We start from the raw sequence: 7,460 nt of genomic DNA on the forward strand, positions 1-7,460 counted from the left end.
TTTACATTTCTGACATACCCTTGTAATACTTAGAGAAAAATATCTTTCCTCTTACAGAAACTAAGAGCTTAAAAATGGCTCTTCTACTTAACATCAAAGACAAGGAATCTAAGACATACATGCCCCTCTCTATCCTATAAAAATGACTCTTGTCCCAAGAATATGAATAAACCTCCATCTGCCAAACTGCATACAGCTTTTAGATGCATTATAAATACACCTGTAGAACAAAGCTGCTACAAACACAGTCTCTGCAGTCCTAAAATATAAAACCAGCAGAATCAAAACCAAACAAGAAAAGCATTCAGACCTTTATAAAAAGACACAACTGAAAATATTTGCAAAATGTAAAAACTCAACAGGTCTATCTATGATCAGCAGGTTATGCAGCTAAACTGAGTGTTTTTCATCCCCAATGTAAAGTAATGAGATTATAGCAACATAATTCTAATATTTACAAAATGAAAATGAAAAGGAAATCTTTTGCCATCTTGCAGTAGAAAAACCTTTGTTTCTATTAAAAAGATTTCTGCTGAAATATAAAAAGCCATCCCCAAATTCCTAGTTGAGTGTTAAAACACAAACCAAGCCTGACAAGCCACGAACAGCAGGAAATTACCCTGCACAGTTTCTTACAAGACTATTATTCTATGAATTTACAGACTGTGTAAAGATCGACCACTTATGAATAGGTACAGGTAAGTTACAAGCTTGAAAAAGCAAACTTTTTTGAACATCTACAATGTTAACTCACTTTAGAAGGTATAGATATAAAGTAAAAAAAACAGGGCTCTATGCAATTTCTTACTAAAACAAGCTCGGAAATTGATGTTTCCAATCACATTACATTAATTAAAACTGGCCAATGAACTACTTTACAATCAATTAATTGTACTATTAAGGGTGTAAGTGGGTACTCACCTTAAAAATGTCCACAAGACTCGATTCTTATTTGCTAACAATAACTAATTTTACCGCAAAAACCAAGGAACTTTCTGAATTGAATAAAAATGTTTGCTAAATGATCTTTTGGTGGAGAAAAGTCTACCGATATCCTGGATGGTTTTCTTAAGGCAAATAAGAAAATCCTCACACTGTGGTAGGTGCACTTATGAAATCCATTTTATATTATTTCTCCCATTTCTGTGTTACATTTGCTTATTTATTTATTCACATTAAAACTCCTCAAACTCCATTTAACTAATTGATTTACTCTTCTATGTCAGAGAAACACTTTTCAAGGCGGGTCAAAACTAGAATAACACATGTATTTGCAGTGTAATAGCCAATTTATTATCTCATTAGGCTCCAACAAAACATCCTTGCAGCCAGTGGTACACGTTCAATCCATATGAAAATCAGAAGAGAGGAAATGAAAAGGAGCTAGGAATACAGAACCATTCGGAATTCTGAAAATAATTCAAATTTCAGGGGCCATTTTTGAAAAAGATGGAATTGGAAGTTTGCGTGACCATTTGCTTATTAACCATTACCTTACATGTGTCACTTAAAACACCAGAATGTAAACTACTCCAAACTGGAACAGGCACGGCACGGCACGGCAGAGGGGAAATGCTGCTTCCAATCGCGTTTACCTGGAGATGGCCCTTTCCAAGGCGCAGATGACAACTAACACGTAGCATTTAGCCAAAGGGTCGAGAGGAAGGAATGACAAAAACCAACCCAGGAGCTGTTTTTCCTTTGTTTAGGATCAAAAGGAAACCATTAACCACATAAGGATTAAGTAAGCAGAAGACACAAGTACCCAACCCAGGGACAGTATCTCCCCGCCGCCCCCAGGCGAGAACAAAACAACTCAAGTTGCACATTTGAAGACCAAGTTTGAAATACGCGAAATCCCTCCGCTCGCTCTCCAAAGGCGGGTGGGAAAACCTGCCAGGCTCCGCTCCGAGGAACTTTCCCAAGTGAGGGAGAAGGGCCGCCGGCTCGTCGGGGCGAGCGCACCCCGGCACCCCCAGACCAGAATGGCCAACAAAGGTTACGGGGCCAGAAAGCAAGTGGCCGCCACGGATCGCCCGCTCCCAACACGGCTTCCCGGCGACTCCTCACCCAGAGCCGTCTCTCCGGCTCTGGAAACCCGCACCGCAAACTACCAACTGCTGCTCGCGACCGAGGGGAAGGGCCCCCGCGGGCCCCGGGCCGGCCGGCGGGCAGCTCCGGGCGCCGACCCCTTCCCGGTGGCCTGCCCGGCCCCGCGTTCCCGCACCCCGAGCGCCGGGCGCCCCGCCGCCCGGACCTGGCCGCACCTCGGCACCAGCCCCCGTGGCGAGGCGAGGCGACGCGGAGCCTCAAGGACCCGAGCTCCGCACGAACACACCCCTGGCCCCAGGGGCCCGCCGGGCGCGCGGCTTTACCTGGACCGAGGCTCCGGGTCCCGCCCCGTCGGAGCCGGGGGTCCGGGACCTTTTGTTCCTTCCTCTTCCGAACGGGATGAGGGGCTGAGAGGGGAGAGGGGAATGGGAGGTTGGAGGCGGAACTGAAAACACTCTGGCGGCCGCCCGGCCTCCCGCCCCGCCTCCCCAGCGAGTGCCCGGCCCGCGGCCCCGGCGCGCGGGGAGGGGACGCGGGCCCGGACGCCGCCCGCGAGAAGGAGGGGGTGGGGACGCGCGTCCCGCCGCCGCCGCCCCTCCTCCCCTCAGGCGCGCGCCCGCATCCCTCCCACCCCGCGCCGCCCGGACCACCGAGCCCTCCCCGCCGCGCCCGCCGGCCCACCTCCGCTTCCGCCCCGCGCCCTCCGCCGCCGGCCGCAACGGCGCGGCGCACCCACCTCCGGGAGGCTCGCTCGGAGCTCGCGGGCTGCTGGCTGGGAGCTGTTCCTCCGCCGCCGCGGCCGCGCGGTAGACCCGCCTCCCACCCCAGGCCGCGAGCCCCGCCGATTCGCCGGCGCAGCCCCGGGGCTGGCACCCTGCCGCCCGCTGATTGGCGCCCCCGGCCGCCCGTTAGGGCGCGAGGCACGCCGGCCGATCGCAGCCCTCGGCACGCACGAAAGGCAGGACAAGCGGAGGAGGGAAGGAAGGAGGCCGAGCTCCCGAGCAGGGCCGGGGCGCGAGCGGGGCTTCGAGAGTCCCGGCCACTACCTCCCCGCCTCCTTCCCCCCCCCAACCCCTGGCCCGCCCTGCCCTCTCGGCCCGACCGGCGGCGCGCGCAGCCAATCAGCGCGCGAGGTGCTCGGGGTGTGAGCCGCGCGTCGGGAGCCTCGAATCGGAAGGGAGACGTCGCTCCCTGATTGGTCCCGCCTCCCCCGTAGAGCGTGAGGCGAGGCGAGGCGCGGCCGGGCCGGCGGCGGTGGGCGAGTTGGGTGGGACGCCCCCGGTTTCGGTTGACTTCGTCTTCGGGGAGCTCCCAGAGAGGCTGTGGGAGGGGATGGCGGGGAAGCACGTGTCCTGCCGCAGTGGGGAGACAGCCCCGGGGTCACCCGTCCCCCTGCCTCGGCCCTGGGTCCCCTTCTCGGTCTCTCCAGCGCCATTGGGTGGGGCCTGGGAGGGCCGCCGCTGGGCCCACCTTTCCTCAGCAAGCCGCGGAGGGGCAAGTGCTCATCCCCTCGGAGGAACCGAGCCAGCCTGGAGGACAGGACGAGCCAGGGGCCGGAGGACGGTTCCGCCGAAGCCGCGGTACAGAAGCCACTCCGGGCGCGCCCCTAGGCGAAGGAGCGGGCGAGTGGGCGGGGCCCCGGGCTGAGATGGGGGCGGGGTCCGGGATGTAAATACGCCCCTGGGGCGGGGACCTGTGGGCTTTAGGGCCAGGGTGAGGGGTGCCAGGTTTAACCTGAAGCTTGGCTCTCTCTTCGGTAACAAATGCAGCTGATGATGCGTGCTGTGAACCACCCTTGTGAAGTCCGAGAAATAAGCTCGATGCCCCTTCATTGCCGGATACTCTTTCCCTTCATTTCTCCGCTGTTCCGGTGGTGGTAGGCCCCCAGCACCTGCGCTGCAAGGCCCTTAACTGCTAGCAAGCTGCTCGCTGCCCAAAGCTGGTGGGGGCGTAACTGCACTCGGGTAACTTCGCTTTCACCCCAGGGACACCCAGATCTCTGCTGAGCTATGGAACCCGACTAATCCATCACATCCGGTATTTATTGAACACTTAGTCCATCGGGCAGGGAGCACCACAGAACAAAAGTTAAAAAGAAAGTTAGGTCTCACACAGGTGGTTGGTGGCCGAGACACGGCAGTTTTCGGGGCTCCCTGTGCAGCGCCCGATTTCATGGGCTCCTTCGTGAAGTTCATGTGGCGGCTTAAGCAGGAAAGGGGCACTGACAATATAAACGAGTCAACAAGAAGCACCAACAGTCGGAGTTCTTGAAGTGTATGCTTTCCTTTCAGATATGGAGGCTCCTCCGAGGAAGGTGTCTTGTGGAGAGGTACCTGGCCATCCCCTGAGTCTTACAGGTTCTCCAGAAGTCCTTTCAGAATCTTCATGCCCGCCATCTCCCTCCTCGAACACAGAAGTACTCTTCCCGCCGAAAAGCTGTGATGAAAGACACGAACCCCGGAGAGAGGCAAATTGTCGTTTTTAGTTCTACTGTGTTCCGAATCTGTGACCTTCCGGCAAGTGGAACTCACCTGCAATGGTAGCTATTCAAATGTAGCTGTGTGGTGACTAAATAAAACAATACATATCACAGGGCTTTGACGTGCAAAGAAAATCAGTAATTGTTAACATTTCTTCCCTCCGGTTGCCTTCATGTATTTATGCTAAGATAAACTTAGCAGAAATTCTTCAGAAGTTGACCTCCAGGGTGTTTTCTTCCATTGCCAGCTTAGAGGCAGCTCTACTCATCCACCGTGTAAAATAGCTTGTGAAAGCCACCCAGGAAGCCAACTGATGGAACTGATCCATCTCCTAAGCCTCTGCTTCCATATCCCGGAGCCACCAGGGAGGATGGTCTAGGCCAGGGCAAAGGCTCTTCAGTTTACATGTAGGAAGGCTGTTTCTGGTTTTTGGTCCTTCCTGCTGACCCATGCCAACCATTTTAATATGAAATGGCCTATTAAAAGCTACCCTGGGCCTGGCATGCATGGCTCAGTGGTTGAGTGTTGATCTAGGAGGTCGCGTTTCAATTCCCTGACAAGGCACATGCCAGGTTGCAGGCTCCATCCCCAGTAGGGGGCGTGCAGGAGGCAGCTGATCAATGATTCTCATCATTGATGTTTCTCTCTCCCTCTCCCTTCCTCTGAAATCAATAAAAATTTATTTTTTTAAAAAATAAAGCTACCCTGGATCACACAAATATTTTTTCCTATGTGACCAGGATGTACATTTGGTATCCATCTGGGTGATGGGGGATTCCTGAGCTGGCGGGATTCCAGAAGAATCTGCTATGGGAGTTAGGGTATAATTCAAGGGTACAGTAATTCAGTAGGATGATATGCTTGAAGTTTAAGACCATCTTCCCAAAGTGTCAGACTTTTGAGTCCCTAACTTCCATTCTGGAATCCTTTTAGGATCTGTGAGATTGAATAAATGGGAGGAGGTGCAATCTGGCTACCAATGCATTTCCCATAGGGTTTTGAAATGGGAACATGCCTACTGTCCCCTCTGCTAGAAATGTGTCTAAACCAAAGTGGGTCAAGACAGAAACTTAAGGCAGACGGAGAAGGATTGCCGTGGCAACAATCAACTGGGAAATCCACTAGGGTACTTCAAGACCTATCATCAGTAGATTCCTATTGCATAAATTATATTGAGTGAATCTTATTTTTATGTGAATAGACACTAAGTTTAACCCTTCATCACTCATGACACTGCAAAGTCAATGAAATTAAAATCAATTCAGAATCAATTTAAAAGTAGTTAAGTGTACTAGAAAGACATACAGTGGGGCCTTGACTTACGAGTGTCCCGACTAACGAGTTTTTTGAGATACCAGCTGTCTCTCCGCAGATTTTTTGCATTGAGTTGATAGAGTAATTTGAGTTAACGAGCTCCTGAATGAGCTCGGTCTCGGAACGAATTAAACTCGTAAGTCAAGGCCCCACTGTATAAGAAAAATGGTAATGGTTGCTTCTGGAATGAGAACTTGGAAGTCATGAGTGGAAAACTTAAAGTTCATTATTATTTCTTCTGTAGTTTGAATTTTTAAAAATACTTATCCACATGTTGATTTTTCAAAAGATACAACTCGTAGTCCATCTCTCTTATGAAATCTGGAAAGCCTTTCCTGGATGATATTAATCTTTGATTAATCTTGGCCTGTTACTTTAGTCTTGAGAAGGTTTTTAGCTTTCTCATGTGTGTATGTTTTGTCTCCCCATTTAGATTGTACATTCCTGAAGGATAAGGAAAGCATCTCATTCTCAGTTGTCTTCCCACACCCTTACCAAAAGACTAAGTAACTGAAGTGAAAGACAGCATTTGTATAGCATTCTGTGTGTGCTATAGGTCCACAAGCATTCCACACAGCTTTGCCCCATCCTTCTCAGTACGGCCATGGAGCATCTCCTCACCATCTGATCTCTGTATTTACTCATCCTGGTGGAGCTAAGTTGCAGTGAGCATTGCTACTTCTTAAGGAAACATCCAGTTATTTGCACCTGAAAGGACACTGATTACATGAAATAACCTCAGTAAAAATTGTAAACAACAAATGTTGTGGGGTTACTTTTGTTGTAAATAATGATAGAAAAAATTCAATATCAGCTGGATTTTTATCTCAATACAATGAAATTTTATGTTTTAAAAGAATTTGTATTGAAGATGTGTACACCTGCCTACACACACACACACACACACACATTCCTTATTCACATGCTAGCTTTTGTTAAAAATGAAAACTAACATCTGATGGAGACAAGAATAAAGCATATACAAAAAAAAAAAAAAAGGATCCAGCAAGTATTTATCTGTATCTGTTATGTGCCAATCATAAAAGCAATGGTTGATTATGATGGAAAATTATTATTATTCTGTGGCCAAAATCACTCAAGAAAACAAACCATTGAGGTAGGGTTTTTGTTTGTTTTTCTTTATATATTTTTATTGATTCAGAGAGGTAGGGAAAGGGAGAGAGAAATAGAAATCTCAATGATAAGAGAATCATTGATTGGCTGCCTCCTGCACACCCCCCACTGGGGATTAATCGAGCCACAACCTGAGCATATGCCTCAACAGAGAATCAAAGGTGACCTCTGGTTCATAGGTCAATGCTCAACCACTGAGCCATACCAGCTGGGTGAGTTAGGGATTTTTTTTAAAAAGAGGTAAAGAGACTGAGAGAAAAGTTGCCTCTTGTTGAGAGAAAAATATTTGGGGAAAACAAGTTATGTTTCTTATTCTCCAGACAGCTGACAATATATTTCTTATACATTTAAAAACAAATGATCATTGGCTTTATTGATCATTAGATAGCTAATTCAGTGACTGTTCAAATATTACTTGTAGTGTTATAATACAATGCCAATGCAATGAATACTCCCATAAGGCATTTAAATATTATCTAA

At 49.0% G+C, this 7,460-nt stretch overlaps 1 protein-coding gene and 1 long non-coding RNA gene across 5 annotated transcripts in view; one reads left to right on the forward strand and one right to left on the reverse strand.

Annotated features, from left to right (window-relative positions):
• The window catches only part of SMAD2 (SMAD family member 2), a 70,584-nt gene extending 67,519 nt beyond the window's left edge, over positions 1-3,065 (reverse strand). For all 4 annotated transcript variants that reach the window (XM_059707243.1, XM_059707241.1, XM_059707242.1 and 1 more), the window contains exons 1-2: positions 2,789-3,065; positions 2,376-2,459 (exon numbers count right to left, since the gene is read on the reverse strand). The gene's annotated coding sequence lies outside the window, so the exon portion shown is untranslated. The remainder of the gene's footprint in view (positions 1-2,375; positions 2,460-2,788) is intronic.
• Positions 3,066-3,267: 202 nt separating this feature from the next.
• On the forward strand, positions 3,268-6,842 carry LOC132240002 (uncharacterized). Its single transcript, XR_009454208.1, has 3 exons — positions 3,268-3,632; positions 3,822-5,838; positions 6,008-6,842. It is a non-coding gene; the product is annotated as an uncharacterized LOC132240002 (long non-coding RNA).
• Positions 6,843-7,460: the final 618 nt, after the last annotated feature.

This window comes from Myotis daubentonii, chromosome 8, assembly GCF_963259705.1.
Source record: "Myotis daubentonii chromosome 8, mMyoDau2.1, whole genome shotgun sequence".
Classification (NCBI taxonomy): domain Eukaryota; kingdom Metazoa; phylum Chordata; class Mammalia; order Chiroptera; family Vespertilionidae; genus Myotis; species Myotis daubentonii.